Source organism: Neolamprologus multifasciatus, chromosome 12, assembly GCF_963576455.1.
Source record: "Neolamprologus multifasciatus chromosome 12, fNeoMul1.2, whole genome shotgun sequence".
NCBI classification, from domain to species: domain Eukaryota; kingdom Metazoa; phylum Chordata; class Actinopteri; order Cichliformes; family Cichlidae; genus Neolamprologus; species Neolamprologus multifasciatus.
The window spans coordinates 21309024-21326408 of record NC_140450.1 but is presented as its reverse complement, the minus strand read 5'-3'; the positions used below and the strand labels follow the sequence as shown (position 1 = coordinate 21326408).

Below are 17385 nucleotides of genomic sequence, written 5' to 3'. Positions count from 1 at the left end.
AGAAATATAAAAATTTCTAAAATAAAAACTGTCTCATTAGGACAAGATACACATGTAAAGGTTTTGTGATTGTGCTACAGCTTTACTGGTACTTGTGCTCCTTTCTTACCATTTTTCTCCACACTCATAATCAGGCAACCAGGATTTGGTCATCTGTAGTGCACTCTATTGATATTTTTTTTTTTTTTTTTTGGGGGGGGGACGACAGACCCACTATTTCCCAACTGGCAAGAATGAAGTGTACTAAGGGGAAGTCTTTAACCAAAATACACAATAATACAATACAGCACGGTCATAGAGGTAGGTCACAATTAAATGAGCTCCCCCCAACAACCTGCTCCCCACCCAATTCCCTTCAAAAAAGATTAGTGAATTCCTGCTCATGATGTCACTGCAAATGTACTGATGTATAGGTACCCTGGATTGGATAGGTGTACAGGTAGTCATGGTGACAGAAAAACTTCCCCAGATAAACAGATTAGTTGATTATCTGTGCCCAGAAACATGAAAACAATACAACTAGATCAATACAAACCATATTTCACTGTCAGGAGTGTGAACACCTATCATCCAGGGAACACCACCGTTTTATCTCGTGTCTCAGTGGATCCACTCTTTTGGATGTATTCTGGGAAAATACCAATCTATAGTCTACTCATCTTTCCTTTGTGCCATCAGTCTCCACATTAGCAAATTGGTTGACTTAAGAGGGATATATAAAACACTAATTTAGGTGTATTGTTCTGTCATTATCTACATTAGATTTTGGCATCAGGTATGAGAGCGTGACTGGAAAATTTGTGATAAAATTACAATTACCCCTGTGCCACCCCCGCAAAACTCAGCTAATGTACAAACAGTCACAGGGGATGTTATGATTTAAGCTTGTTGATTCCTACACCCTACTGAATGTATCATTTAGAAGGGAAAATGGCTTACAGTCTGGATGCCAGCGGCTTTGGGAAATTCAGAAGTTTTCTTTTGGATGAAGATGTATGATTTTTATCAGGTAGCAATGAAAAGGAGAAACATTTCCTCAGTAATATGTTTCTTTAAAAAAAAAACAAGACTGTAGGTAGATTTTAGTCATAGATAAACTCAGCTAAATTAGCTTATAATTATGAAATTATAGGTGTATACCACTGCACCTGGTATTTTGACATTGGACAAGATGCTATCAATGCTGACAAATCTCTTCCACTGGCTCATTTATTTGCACAATTACACAGATTGGTTATGCAAAGAGTAGGAGTATTTGTTATGTAAAGTTATACTGTATATGTATATATACGCTTACTTTTAAGAAAGATTAAAAGAGGATATTGGAAGTTTGTGTGCAGCAGAACTGTGGATATGTGAAGGGGCAAAAAGGGGAGTCTTTTTTTGCCACTGTGGAGGTGGCAGCATTCTTGGTAGGGCTTATATGCCAGTGCTGACAAAGGTCTGGGGCATGTGTATGCATCAGGGGAAATGGGGGTTGGGGGGTGACACTGATCCCTCAGAAGGCTATATTTACCCAAGAGTGATAGGGGCAGGTGGATTCAGCTGGGATAGAGGGGTAGGGGTGGTAGAGATGGTTGGAAAGAACCGGACCTGGTTTCAGTTCAGTCAGAGACTGGGGGCAAACAGACAACCCAAATTGGGGGTTCTATTCAAAGCCAGCTGGTCTGGCTTTATTACATGCAGGACATCTATTTAAGGTCATTTGTGGCCTTTTGTTTTCTTTTTATCCATTATCACGTTTGTTTGTTTTTTTCTCTTTTTCAACTTTTTTTTACCTGTTTGATTCAGTCGGGCCTCAGCTGGTGCTGGAGGGTGTAGCTTCCTGGAGAAGCAGAGAAAAGGCACGGGTGAGTTTATAAATTACACCTATTCCACTTTTTTTTTTTCCACCCTCTAGTCTGAATCTCATTCTCTTAGTGGAAAACTTGTCTCTGTCAGAACTTCAAACACTTTGCACAGCAGGTCATGACATGTTTAACAGATTAAGCCATAATTTGGATATCTGATCTGCACAATTTAAACCATTCTGAAATTTATTTTGCAGCCGCATTGCCTAATTGTTTCATTATAGCTTCGCAGGATTTAGTGAATGATGTCTTTGTCATGTAACCCAACACAGAAGTGCCTATACCAGTATGAACAAGGCTAGAATATCTACTTAACTGCTGTTTACATTTAGATTTTCCTGCTCCTGAAAAAGTAGAAAGACACCAAAAAGAAAAAAAAGAGAAAAAATCTCAAACAGTGTTGTAGGAGGAGCGAGGTCCCAGCTGGTGCCAATCACCTCTGTTGAGCACTTGGGGAATAGCTGATTGAGGCTCCTGGAAGTGTGTGTTTGTGTTTAGTTTTAAGAGTGTACATTTTTATGTCTCCAAGGCAAGAAAAATGGTTAAAGTCAGTAAAGTGGAACTTTATATTGTGCTGTTTCTCTGTTTCTAATTCTTCACAGTCAGTTTAGGTTACTTGTACCGTTATGGGTAATTGCTTAGAACATCTCATTGCACGATCTGGAATTATCAGTGAAAGAAAGAGCGTGGCCTTAAAGTGTTGTTTGCTTTAGAAATGACTCATTCCCTCAAGGTGGCTGCACTAGATGCAAATACATACTTCAGATGAAACGTGTGTTTCCCATTTTGGTGTCTAATGAAGACATACTGGACAAACTTTTGATTGACAGAAAGGGGACTATTCTTCACCAGGGGATGTAAGAATATGTCATTTGTCCCCAACTGCGTAAAAGGGTTTTATTTTTTAAGTTTGTTTCCACATTAGATTTAAATTTGTTGATGCTTCTGAATTTCATATCTTTAAATTTGAAGTTCAGGGTATTTTAGACTAGTTATTAAAATCGTTACTAAGTCAACTGTTGACACAGACAGTGGATATAAAACTTTATTATACTCCTACTTTAAAAGTAAAACAGTTTTATTTTTCATTTTTAATCTACATCTAAACTTGAGAAGTACACATGCACACATGTCATATTATTCACCCAAAAAGCAGAACAGTAGAAACTTTGACCCAGTTTACAGGAACAGTGCAGTCCTTACTTTACTGCTTCTCTGCCCCTGAATTCCATGGCTTTGATGGTCAGCGGAGTTGAGGAAACGCACTGTTTTCTTTCTCTGTAGGGTGGTGAGCACTCTTGTGCAGTTGCCTCTCTGCCTTTGAAACTCACCTCATCCTGTCTTTCCACCTTCCAAGTCAGCTATTGGTTTCATTGTTGCTTCCAGTTTTTTGTTTTGTTTTGTTTGTTTTTTATGTTGTATGAATAGTAAGTAAATTATAATTATTAATACATTTTTAACTTAAATGGTAATGTCTTAAATGTGAATGTCAAAGTTTGGTCAGTGATAATACGAGCACAAATTTTCCATAAAAATGTAGCTTTTAGTTTCAGTGTTTCACTTTGTCTGGTGTTAAGTGGAAGGTAATTCAATGCAGATATGCATTTTGTGGTTTCCACTGTGTCACAGTGTCTTTTATAAATTAGAGGGAACGTTAAGATACACTGTAGAAGTAATTTGCTGATTTGTTGTTACTGTGTAGCTTCTGCTGACAGAAAGCATTGGTGGTATTTAGTTTCCATGGTTATTTTGTGGCACCACTGATCCAGATGCTCCCGAGTTACTGAAACTATGTTACTGTAGAAAGTGCATTTCATTTTTAAAACAAATTAGAACTGAACCAAGACCAATTACACATATGGGAGTGATTTCAATTGCGATGCATGAAGTACCTTGGTTCTGTAATGGCTTACAGTAACAGCGTAGTAATTCTGCTCTTATTTTTTTTCCTTTTCATTCCCCTTTTTATTATCTTTATTATTTAATTTTGGAAGACTTCCAGCAGCGGTCCATCCTTCTGTTTAAAAACTCTGTTTCCTTCTAACCCCCTGAGCACTGTCGAGGCCAGAAAACAGTATGACGCTCCGCCGCCACGATACAATGCTTGTGTGCCCGGGCCGCCTAAATCTACAAAACACGAGCGCTGGCGCTAGGCAGCTCTTTTGATCTGCAGCTAATCTCAGTTGCCTGCCTCTCCTCTGATCATGTCTGAATAAGAATGAGTTGGGGGGTGATCCTGGAGGCACAAAGAGCTTTAGACATCGCCGCTCGTCTGCCAAGCTCTACTGTGTAACACAGGTCTGCGCCGATGGTCGGCCTCGCTATCATACATCTGAGCTGGGAAATCCTCGTTTAGATACATAACGTATTCCACTCTAGTTGCTTTTCTTTTCAGTGAGACACTATCAGCTGCTTGGTGAGAGTGTGGGAGAAGTTGCAGAGCCATGCTGAATGATTGTTAATTGTCAAGAGAATTGGCTGAGGTCAACAGCTGCAGGAGGGACTTTTGCTGTGTAATAGTTATTATGGGAAATCAAAACAAAGCTAACTGCAGACTTTCGTGCTATAGTTGGATGCATTGCAGCTGGTTTTGGTTATTCAGGAAGTGCAAGTGCAACTTTTTACAAACGATCATCTTTATATTATTCTTTATATTGTAATATTCTGTTAAAAATAATGTAACTTTACTTATTCTTCAGTATTAAAAACTACTTTCATTGCTCAGCATGCACCTATATTGCATCTGCTGCCTCTAATTAAACCACCAATGCCAGTGACCCGTATTAATGCTTTCTGATTTGCCTCCTTTGTCAGCAGAACAAGTTTTGCCAGTTCCTTTCTAAAATGCGCGTAAGTTCAGGGAGCGATCATGGATGTGGTTTAAAGAAACCATAGTTGATGGTTAAATAAGAAAGAAACAGCTGTCTCCCATCACATGTTACGCTCAATATTATTTACAAATACATAACAGAGCCAAACTTCAGCTGTAATTTAAGTCCGCATTTCTTCTTTGACATGTTGATCATGGCACTTTGCTCAGACGTGGGCTCTGTTCCACTGCCGCACATTTAACACTAATAATGTTGTTTCAGAAACAGCTTTTGCACCACTTCAGGAAACACCGGTGGGCACCCCTTGAACTGAGACATAAAAAAACAAGTATCACTGGCATCTCTCTTTTATAGGCACAATTAGAGAAAGGGCAGCAAGAACAATGGAATAACTGTGCCTTTGTTGGAGCAGTTCATAGGGAATTACTTTCCAACCATTCAAAATGAGGAAAAATCATTAGCAGAAAGTGAGTTTCTTTTTCCTCCCTCTCGCGAAGCAATCTGCTGGAGACAAAGAGAACTTTGAGCCCTTGATATACAGACAGTAAGCGTGGCAGTTAAGCACAAAGAAGACACGGGGAGAGGAGGAGGAGGGAGAGAAAAAACCATCAGGGATTAGAATAATGAAGGAAGTAAATGAAAAACAATTAAAATATTTGTGGGATAGCGGTTAGAGATATTTAATATTTGTTTAAAAAAATACTTGGCTAAAATGCCTAAACAGGCGACCGTGTTGAAGTAGTTTAGGGTAAAAAGTTGGTTAAACTTTGGGGCACAGAGAACACCAGTTAACCCCTGTGCTAAACCTCTCCATTCCCCTAAGAAGGGTGCAGACCTCCCCTGCAGGCAGCACACTTAATTGCAGTGCCTGTACACTGTGTTGTTCATATATAGCAGATGGCACACACTGATGGTACCTGTCACATTAATGATATATGTGACATTAAAGCATTTTGATTGTAAATAAAAGAAGCTGGCAGTCAATTTGCAGGTATCAAGGCTGAATAATCACCTCTGTAGTCGACGTGAGCTATTTTTATTTTCTTCCCAATGTGATCATCTTATTGAAATTATTTATTATCATCCATTCGACAGGTGGCACGGTTAGTTCTTCGAATTAAATATGTGGAAGACGTGCTTGCTTTGTGGTCTGTGTCTCTGCGTGTTGGAAAAGCCCATGTAGATGCGATATAACAAAGCGAAGAAGCAACAGGTCTGATTAACAGCGCGCCCAGCATCGCTGTGTCTCAGTGTGCCGGTGCAGTCACAGACAGGACCATGGAGCTTTTCCTGTGATGTAACCAGAGAATCAAGAAGAACAAAGGGAGAATTTGTTGTTCAGCTTGTGCCTCATCCATAATGCAGGAAAGGTGTACAGACAGAATAGTGTTGGTTAAACGCAACACATGCAAATCACCCGAGCTGTCTCTGACTGACACTGCTTGTTAAGGGCTTGTTATATAGCCATTGCAGTTTTGGATGATAGATCTTATTAAAGATGTAGCCACATGGTAGAAAAAAAATGTGTTATTAAAATTAAAACCGTATACAGTTTCACTGAAATATAGCAGGTCACTTCTCTTGTTATTTATTACATTTCAAGATATAACAAGTAAAACTACAGGATGTAGAAATATTTGACACAACAGTTTTTAAAAATCAGTTTTCTTGTAAAGTGATACAATAGTGACATAAAGTTATGATGTAGATGAAATGACTATATGATATGTGTATCTTGATCAAGTCTTTTTACATTTGCATACAACTGATTCTTGCAGAGGCAAAATACCTCGAGGCATGAGTGCCAAGTTAAGGCAGAACTGCGTCGCTGCTTTCTTTCAGAAATAAAATGAACAAGGAGATATTGCCTAATAGCTGAATTGCATGTTCACATATTTAAAAAAAAACATTCGTAAGTGCAAATAAATACTTCCTCATGGTTATATGACTCTCTTTGTTTTATATATATTATAACAAGGAGAAATATGATTTCAGTTAATTAAACCTGATTTTCTAACCTTTGCTCCCTTAATTATAAAGTACTGTAGTACAATTCCTTCGACTATAATTACTGATGATATTGCCCTGTGAGTTTCATTATAATACTTATTAATAAGGAGCTTCAAATTATTTATAATACCACGCTTTAGATGACTTACCCAAAGACCAAACACAGATCAGCGGGGGAATGTCTCTCATTTTCTAAAGCAGGTGTGTTTTTCCTGAGAACAGAGCCCAGATGTTGAGGCTGAGTGAGAACTGTATGGCTTAGATACTAGGAGTTCAAATGAACAAAGAATGAATGACGTTATAGTTTAATAATTGTATAAAATAACGGATCATGTTGTGCATTCCTCGATATTTGTGCTCTTGAATGTATACTGTCACGTTACATACACATAGCACGTGAAAATGATTCACAATTATGAATAACGTTTTAATTATTATACAGTTTTGTTTTGTTTTTCCAAATTTCTTTAATCAATCTAGGTTTGCCCTAACCTTAACTATAATGATACATAATATGTGATGCATTTCAATAAGGCTGAATAAGAATAATAAAAAAAATATATCATTTTTAATAAATATGCATTGAATTTTTAGCATTATATACCGAGTCAAAAAATATTGCTGTGATTGCCCTTGAAACACCCATAAGACATCTCCACCTGCAAAAGTGAGATCTATGGATTCCCAGCTGAGCATGTGAGTTAAATTGGCCTGCAGGTCTTTCTGTGCTTTCTGTGAAGCCTTTGGTCGTCACATCATGTAGCATCAATCTATTGTCAAAAAAACAAACGTGTCTAAAATTCATTAGGGAACGAGTGCAGGAAGAGAAAGCGGTAAATACCAAATAAAGCTGCAAGCATCTTCAGACATATCCGACATACAACAAATATTCTGCGTGTTTCGTAGTGCTTCTGTAATCGCTGGCTAATTCTCAGGAGCAGTGAGGCAGAGCGCTTGACAACATCATCTACTGTGACAGGCAGATTGTGTTTTCACGTGAGCATGATCGACAACAGATTGCACTGAGCCCGGGCTGTTCTTGTTTGCCCTGGAAATGTGTTTGTGTTTATCTTTTGCTTGAGAGAGGCATTTCTTTCTTTCTCCCTCTGTTACCAAAAACAAACGGGCGTGCGCGCACACATACATTTTTAGGCAAGCTGTTCTGCACGTGTGCGTTCGGTGCGTGCGTGTGACACATGCTGTGAAGTGGCTGCCAGGAGAGGCTTAAGAAACAATCCAACCAAGATCAATATCAGCAAACCGCACTTATATGTTTGACTTAAGATCCAGTCGCAGTTTCCCCTGTTTCACTTTTTATGCACAGCTGAAGCCAAACCTCACGAAACTGAATTTACCCGAAAGCCTAAAGTGTGTGTTTATGCACACTGTGACATATTTTGAAATTACATAATTGTTTGGCAAACTCTTAAACTGATTTTTTTTCCTCCACCAGGCTTTGATGAGACTGTCAACCCACACTCCAACACACTCGCAAACACACTCCTCAGAACACAAGTTCAGGATTGCATGTAGGAGGGAGGGACAATGGCTAATGAGTAGGTCTGGGAAAGTTTCAGATGGCAAGAAACTAATAATTTCGCTCATTTTGATTAATGAGAAAATAGTTTGTCTTAAGATAACACAAATGCCAAAACATATAATATTTAACTTACGCTCTGCTTATTTGCACACAGTCATTGTGTAACTAACTCTAAATTTATCAGTTTTAATAGCACAATGTGGCACATCTTCAGCTCTGCAATGTGGATTAATATCAGCCTGGTTATAATGCTGTATATAATACATATAGATATGGATATTTAGCCTTAGCCCTGTGCTCAGTAGTCTCAAGAGCAAAATATACAGCAGGTCTTCCCTATTTTGCATTAAATGTATGAGAACTGAGGGAGGCTGTTAGTATGGTTTCACCATAGGTTTATCCCCGTAGACAAGTCAGTCATTTATGAATAAGCATGAGCCAGTGTTTGCCTCATTTAATGATTTTTCACCATTCAAATGTATTCCACATCCCCCCATTTTTTTCTCTGTGTTTCACATGGCTATCATACACACACACACACACACGTTACACAGATGTTAACATAGATCTTTGCACACTATGTGCACGTACCTACTCTTACACAGAAGCAGTAAGCACTTCACTGGCAGGTTCACTCTTCTTCTCACCGTGCCTGCCTACTTTGCTTCTCCTCTCAGGTGCTAACCAAATGACGACCTCAAGCACTGGGAACACTGAAAGGACCTCTTCAGTGAACTTCTCGCAAACAGCATAGAAAGCTACAAGAGGGAGGGCACGAACAGAAGAAGAAGAAGAAGTAGAAGGAACACTGCATGTGGTATGTACAATCACATAAGCACCCACAGCTATCCATATATTTTGGAGACTTACTGCAACTGTCAGGTGCGAGCACCAGAAGAAGTCTGAAAGGAGGAAATCACGTCTGTTGAAACTGTGACTCTGTGAACTCGCCGTTTCATACATGCTGACATGTAACGCCGTTGATATCTGCCGTGTCGCGTTTATGAACCTGCTGTGTCCAACAGCACCTTATTGATTATTATGGAGGTCTAGGGACCAGAGGAAATGCTATTAAAGATTAAAGGGTCAGGTGATGTGAAGGTGGCATTCAGAGTCATCAGACACCAGCGGCTTCGGTTACAGGCTGTAATGTTCACCCGTCAAGCAGATTAGCCAGCTTGATTTATTTATTACCTGATGTCTTACCATTTCCTACCCTCACTGACTGAATAACTGATTGACTGGGTGGCTGACTGTGTGCATAGCTTATGCATCGTAGGTGAACTTCAAAAGGGAAGGGGAAGATTATGGAGTCACTCGGTGTCTATTTACACAACACGCAGTCTGTATTGCTTTTACAGTGCAAAGCTAATAAAGAGAAAGGGGTTTGTTGTTTAACTGTATATAGACCATAAGTGTTTTTCTTTGGGGTTTTTTTTTTTGGTTTGTTAAAATTATCAGGATGAAAGGAACTTTTGAAAGCCTGTGATAATGTTTTCCCTTTTTTCAATGTTAAATTGATATAAAGTCAACAATTGGGCCTAACGGTGTATTGTAGCGTAACAAGCTCCATTCAGGGCAGCCATTAAAAATCCTAAAACCGTGATACAGCACCCATATAATGTGAGTATAATAGAACTCTGGTATTATGAGGCCTATCTGGTATACATCTCTGTACAGAGAGCCAATGCACTGCCTGTCTGTGTCTTATCTGAAGTGGCAAACTTGCTGTTCTAATTGTTATCTTCACACTAATAGAGTGGATGTTTTGAAATCATTTGGTTGGACGGATAAAGGCTTGGCAATTCCCCAATGCTTACTGTCTCTGTCAGGGCTTATCTGTAGGAGATAGCTGGGTCCCTAAGAATGATTGGCGGGGTGCAGGATGTGCAAAAGTGTTGCAGCGTCTGAGAAAGGAGGCAGAGCAGACATCCAAGGAATTGTTGAGAATTAGAAAATGGCATTATTCGGGAGTTGCTAAAGTTGCTCCTACTTTTCCAGCGAAATCGCATTGAGGGAAGAATCATGTCATTTAATGTGATAATTAATCTTAAACTCTTATTGTTAAAATAATGAGTGATGTTGGATCATCTGTGAGTGTGTGTTTGTAGAAAATTGTGAGTCTTTTTTTAAGTATTTTCTAAAAAAAAAACCTAAAAACTAAAGGTGCTGAAACAGTTGAAGTGTTTTGCTTCTTGCTACGACAGACTTAACTTAACTTAACTGTACTTGGTATCTGATGTGAAACAAGAGGCTGAAAACTTAACCTGCCTGAGCGAAACACAACTTTCGCGGTACGGGTTTCATCGCATGCTGTCGCCTGCGGACCTCGGGGTGCTCTCCGTGACATCATTAGTTAAAGAACACGTGCCCCATCTTCATCATCCTCCTCCTCCTCTAGCGGTCCTCTCTCAGCACTAATTGTGTCCACTCTGTCGGGCCTGGCGCGATAATAAAGCGTTAAGAGCCTCGCCTCGTTTATTAAAGTGGAGTTGGGAAATGTGAGACCGCCCCCTTTCAGGAGTTTAAAAAAAAAAAGAAAAGGGGGTAGAGAGAAAAAAAAAATCGATTATTTCTTCACGCAGGAGAGCAGAAGGTTTAGGGAAAGACTTGGTCGGGATTGTGGGGAGGAACAGAAACAGCTTCGCAACATCACTATTAAGCTTCAGACGTCCAGTACTAATACCGGCACCACCTCCAACACCGCCGCTCACCGGTACTACGCACTAGCAGACCAGACGGTGCGTCCTCAGCGCCTCCTGAGCGAGCTCTGTCGGATCAGAGAGAGAGAGAGAGAGAGGAGAGAGAGAGAGAGAGAGGGGTAGTTTTCTCTGACATTATAGGGACTCATACCACGTATTGTAGGTTACTTTTTTTTCCCTCTCGGCGCCGTCCTCCTGCTTAGTTGCGCTCCTGGATTTTAAGTGCGTCTCGGCGAACTCCGTCCCCCATCAAGCAGCGGCTCCAACCTTCCTGTCAAACGGCCGGACCAAACACCCGGCGGACCGCTTGTTGTAGCCTTCTCTCGCTTCACTCGGGACAAGATTTCAGATAAAGTAAGTACCGCACTTGCACCACTTGGCACTCACTGGCAAACACCTCACTCTATCGTATGGTTCTTAAAAAATATATTATTTATTTTATTTGAAATGTTCCGTAAGGGGAAACTTGAGGGTCTAGTTTGATGCGCGTTGTCTCCCCTGACAAAGTACAGCAACTGCGTGTATTGATTTGTTGTGACCCCCTTTCGACTCGTGCCGGTAACAGCAATGTAATATAGTTACCGAGCGACATCAAATCACTGGTTATGGTGTATTAGGAGATCCGTGTGGTGATTTTAGGTGTCACTGCTGTGTCGACCTTGTGCAGCTTTCTCGCGTCCACATGCAGGCGCACAGTCCCGAAGCCAATGAACAGGCTGGTCACATTAACACTATACTTTATGCCCTCTTTATGCGCCTTTGGGCAGGGTGGCATATGAAAAGTTACATCTGGGTTGTAAAATGTAGCGTTCAGTCTACCTCAAACAAAATTATAAAGGCAAAAGGAGATGCACAAGTTTTTACATTTCAGATTTCCATCAAAGCAACAGATTAGGGAAACAGTGATCCTAGTTTGTGGATATTCTTTGCGCACGAAATAAACGTTCTAAACTGAGGTGAACTGATGGCAATTATGCCGTGCTAAACTTTAAACCGGTATATTATGTAGGAAGCTTTGATAATTATTAAATAAATAGCTAATCATATCATCGCTGAAATACAGGGGAAAACATTTTTTTAGACTTATTTGGATGTAAATTTATGTAGATGAGCGACACGGCGGACTGTGCTGTAAATCAGTGTTTTAGAGGAGGTTTGGCTGTTCAGGCTCAACTATAATTTCTTCTCTGTGCCTCTGTGACTGAGACTGACTTATTACAAGAGAGCAAGTATGATTAAATTCATATTGCGAGTTTGGTTAAGCCTCACGTTGCTCAACTAAACCTGTTGCGATGAGAGGAAAAATCACGAGGCTACAATTAACTTGTGGCAACTTTTCTCAGGTTTCAGCTTTGGAGCTAAAAATGGATTCTTTGTTTTACACTTAAAGTGTGCGGACACGAGGCCCACCATGTAATGTGCAGAGAAACTCGGGCTTGCAGTGACATTTAAAATTACTATTATACATTTCATTTTCATTTAGATAGATTTTGGGATTGAGTTGGCTGTGGACAAAAAAACGTATGCTTAATGTGAGGATAAACGTTTATCTCTTTACTTATATTGGGCTGAATTAGTTCTTAAGCTGAAACACAGTTTTGTCTGTGAAATAAATAATATAAAAAAGTAAGAAATGAACAGGGCTTTAATATAGTGATAACTGCTTGAAATTAAATATAATTAATGTAACTTTTAGAGAATATTTTGAGATTCATTAAACTATTAAATTAATTTTAAAATAACAGCTATGTAAATGAGGTATTTTAAGGCACTTACAGAATGGTAAAAGTGTTTCTGTGTGTAGCTGTATACCAGCTTATTTAATGTGTGCGTTTAAAACACACTGCGTACCGCTTGACTGCAATTCTCAGTTCACTTTCAGAAAAAAAGAGAGATGCTCCGTGTTTTAAGGCGTATGTAATTTTTAAGATTTTTAAGAACTTCTGAAGGGAACGTGGTGTCCAGTTGTCCAGTAACCCTTTATTAAACTTTTGTGTGAACTTTTTAGTCTTAAAATAGTCAGAGTGCATTCATTTATATATATATTTTTTTTAGAAAACAACATCATAAGTGTGGCTTTCCTTTTCTGACTATCGTCAATGAAGTTGTTCTGTGTGGCCTGTCTGGCCTGTTGCTCTCTTGGGATTTAGCGATAGGTTAATCCGCTCAGAGGAAGGTGAGCACTTGCATGTGGACCCACGATTACACACTGAGAAGTCTGTCAGCCAAGCTCTGTAATCTAAGAGACCCTCTACACACACACGGACACACACACACACACACACACACACGGACACTTGTATGCAGTCGTGCGCAAACACACACAGGTGCACAAAAGCATGTTCTGTCTCCTTTCTCTCTCTTGCTCTCCCTCCTTACTCACACACTTTTACACACATGCATCAACACCCACACTATTTGGCCTGCGCTGCTTTTGTTTCTCTTATTCTCTTAAGACCTCTCCATCTTGACAAATCATTTGGGACTTTAGGCGCTGATTCACAAAACCAACAGCGACAACACACTCTTACCCTTCTCACAGAGAGGGATTAGAAGGTCACGTGTCTCTGTGATTGGCCAGGGCATTGAGCCGATTGTCAGGGCACTTTGCTGTACGCCAGGGGCTCAGTAAAGCTTTAGTTAAGTGAAGGAAGGGAACACATTGTATGCCACGGTCAGGTTAATGCCATGTGTTTTCAAGGCACTGCAACAAAATCAGCATAATTAGCAAATATTTGTCATTTGAAATGCCTAATATATTGCTTCTAAATGTGTAATTTAACACCCATAAATTAGTTTTACTGGTGGTAACTTCTATTCCTGCTACCAAGTTTCCATCTTCAGGGGGGGAAAAGGTGTAAACTATACCACTGTGCTCCCTGATCTCTGCTCACATAGACATTTAATACTGTACAAGAGGCACATTTCAAAGATCCCCACCTTATGGAAAACCAGATCTATGAAAACATTTTTCCTTAATGGAGACAACCAATGTATTTATGTTTAAGCAAACAGTTTAAAAGCCCCTTTAGCTGTGCTTTAAAGTTTTTGTTTTTTTTCACTAATGGCTTCAAATATTTTGGAAGAAGTTTGCAGAGTTTACTCAGTTAAACATCAGTAAAACATTAATTTGCAGATTGCCGGTTGGCAAGATCGTGAGGTAGATATTGAAGAGCTCTTAAGTGGACTTCATGCCCTTTGGCTCAAATGAGAGGCTGATATAAGACTCAGATGTCGACATTTGTATTTACCTCACATGCAATGCTTCATAACGTAAGAAAACGTCTTAAAATGCTGAGAGACGACCTTGTGTGTCCCGCATGTGAAAAGTTTAATTGGTTTAGCAGCATATGTAACGCAATAAAGTGCAGGCTGTGTGTGTAGTAAAATTTGCCTCGCATAAATAACAGAAATATTAAGGCATTTGTTGAGAAAACAATTCTTCTTGCCAATTTAAAAGCAGATGAAAATGCTTATGTTTTATAATAACTTAAAGGCTTCTTGTATTCCTGTTTATTGCACATGGCAGGTGTTCTCTAGTTGCTGCATGGGAGGAATAGTCTCCTTTTTTTCTCTTTTTTCTTTCTTTTTTTCTCTCTTTTCATACGTTTTATAGTACCAGTGAAATACGCAGGGCTCAACCTCACCATGTGTTTATTTACTCGTCTTCAGCAGATCTCGCTTTTATTGTCCTAACTGTTGTGCGTGTTAGAAATGTTTATCCAAATGCATCTTTGCCTTAGGAGCACTGTCTGTGTATCTTCTCATAAGAGCTGCAATTACTCATAAAACTTACCACACACACACACACACACACACACACACACACACAAATCAAAAAGTAAATAATGCAGTCGTTGAATGGTTTTTTGGTGGATTGAATGCATATATTTGAATATGTCCTGGTTTTTGCATAATGATGCAAAGTATTCTTCTGTCTCTATCTAGTAATTAGCAGTGACGTTCAGCAACTTTCTCTGTATGCTGTAAGTGGATGGGGGTGTGTGGGGTTTGTTCACTGGGGTGTTAAAGATCACAGAGGAATATATCAGCCTTTGATGTTTAATTGTATTGTAAAACACACTTTAGAATATTTCTGCATAAAGTAGACTTCTGGCTGTGCTGTGCTTTGTGTTTGCTGTTTCTTTTGTGTGTTTGTCTGTCAGTGTGTGCTGTGTGTCTGGGAGGTGTGTGTGTGTGTGTGTGTGTGTGCGTTTTCAACTTTGCGTCTTGTCTCTGTGTATTCGTGCACTGGAATCTTTGTGCTTTTGTGTGCGTACGTGTTTTTTTTTTCTTTCTTTCGTCTGAGTTTTGTGAGGTTGTTGCTGGTGTATATTCAAATGAAAATGCTTGTTTTTCTTTTTCTCCTTTATTCTCACACTGAAGAGGGTAGGATTTGATGTCTGCGATGATGGAGCAGTCTGGAAAACAGTGTCAATGTGAGGGCTGAAAAGGCAAACTGAGAAGACAGATGCACATGAAAACAGAGAGAGATACGCGCGTAGAGAGAACGCAGATGGAAATTTATTTGAGCAGAGGTTAGTTAAGAGCACGCCGACAAAGTGTTCGGCCTCCGCTCAGGTAACCCTCCGTTAAGATCTTGATGCGTTCGTGATGTCATGTTTAACACAGTGATCTAGATGAACAGGATGTCCTGTCCTTCTTCATCCTGTTTCCTGTTTCCTGCCTGGCCTGTTGGCCATTATTACGGCAGCAGCCTGCTGGGTGGTCTGTGCTCGGCAGTGCTGACCGCACAATCATATCATCAGCTGCAGCCCACCTAAAGAGACACCCAAAACACCTCACCATACTTGAGGCCTGCTGTCTGAAATATTTGGAAAGGGAGAGAGAGAGAGGCCCGGGAGGCGAGAAGGCTGGAGGAGTGCAGGAGCAGAGGAGTCTGAATGATAAGACAAAGAGAAACATTTAGAGTAGAGCAGAGTTTGGGTTTCTTTGTCCAAACATGAGATCATTCCAATTAGGTTGAAAGCCTCCAACATCAAGACTTAAATGTTCAAATGAGAGTTAAATGAGAGTTTTCAGGCTTATAAACTGGCACATTATAAACTGGCACAAGACTTACCCAACTTTCAATCCTGAGAGAATTTTTCTTCTTCTTTTCCTGCACTGCGCAGACAGTTTTAGAGGTAACGACATCTGTAATGCCGACTTGAACCATTACGTGGCGAAACCAGAATTTTTCTGACAGATTTTTTAGAAGCCAGTTTGTCAGAGAAGTGTTTCCTGTCTGTTTATGGAAATGTTGCAGCCAAAGGCATTTTCTTTGATTAAACCCTGCTCCTGACCCGTAAATAGTTAGGAGCAACTTCTTACGCCCTAATATTATTTCAGAGAGAGATGCCCCCACCCGCCTTCACCATATTCCTTTGGTGTGGGACGCATTTGGAATCCACCCAATGCCAAGAAAAAAAAAAGAAAAAAGGAAAAAAAAGAAGGTGTAGGGATGGGGAGAGCGAGGGAAAAAAAATGTAGAAATGTTTTCCAGTCGCTGTAATTTATCTTTGTCACAACTGCAACATAGCCGAGTCATTGTGCAACAGAGTCCTGTGAGACGCACAGAGGTAGCTCTGTGCCTTGGCCTCACACAAGCTCGCATCCATCTGAAACCCCCTGCTCGCTCGGCTGCCACAATCCGCGCCGCTGCCGCCACCGCTCCCCATCCGCGCTGCCGCTGAGCGTCACGTCGCGATCAGATATTTATAATAGATCTTGTGTTCACACCGAATTCAGAGGAATTAGGACTTGAGTTCTACCCCGTCAGGCTTTTTATGTGATGTTGCTGTTTTGGTTTTTTTTTCAATACAACAACGCAACAGTAAATATCCAATAATAGATGGCACGAGTGATACGTCTGTCTCTCTTTTTGTGCTCCAAGGAAGAATATCGCAGACTTTTTTTCAAATTTTGTGCTTGTTTTTCACCACAGCTTTAGAAATCTGGACAACCTGTGTAAAATCAGGAGATCCTCTGTGTTGCTGAAAATGCTGTTAACACTTTCTAAGTTGGGGAATAAAAAAAAGAATCCATGCTCTCAGTGCTCTCCCTTTTCTGCAGAGCACACTGCTTAACCAGCCGGTGTCCTGCCAAAGCCCACACCAGTGTTTCTTTCCACTGTCATCTGTGCCATTCCCACACCAAAGGGCAGCCTATGAAATAATGTGCAACACGGGACTGTTTCGAAAACGTAGTTTGCTCAGCTGACCAAAGAATTAAGAATAAAGCGGGACAAAGAAATGCAGAAAAAGCTGAACAATAATAAAAGTGTTTAAACTTTTTCAGCTAATGTACATCTGAAGTCAAACTTAATAAGACACTATAGCACACAGTAGGAAAGGCCCTGGAGGCGGTGAAGAGTGAAACAGCGTAGACCTCACGCACTCTTTTCTCTCTCTCTCTTTCTCTGTCTTCTTCTTATTTCAGCCCAGTTCCTT

General features: G+C 40.1%; 1 protein-coding gene across 7 annotated transcripts in view; it reads left to right on the top strand.

Annotated features, from left to right (window-relative positions):
• The first annotated feature begins 1511 nt into the window (after positions 1 to 1511).
• The window catches only part of mef2cb (myocyte enhancer factor 2cb), a 66207-nt gene continuing 50333 nt past the window's right edge, over positions 1512 to 17385 (top strand). The window contains exons 1-3 of one of the 7 annotated variants that reach the window (XM_085179166.1): positions 1523 to 1700; positions 1792 to 1850; positions 8909 to 9048. The gene's annotated coding sequence lies outside the window, so the exon portion shown is untranslated. Of the gene's footprint in view, positions 1851 to 8908; positions 9049 to 17385 lie in introns of all 7 variants that reach the window. The other 6 variants (XM_085179171.1, XM_085179170.1, XM_085179167.1 and 3 more) reach the window with 6 other exon arrangements.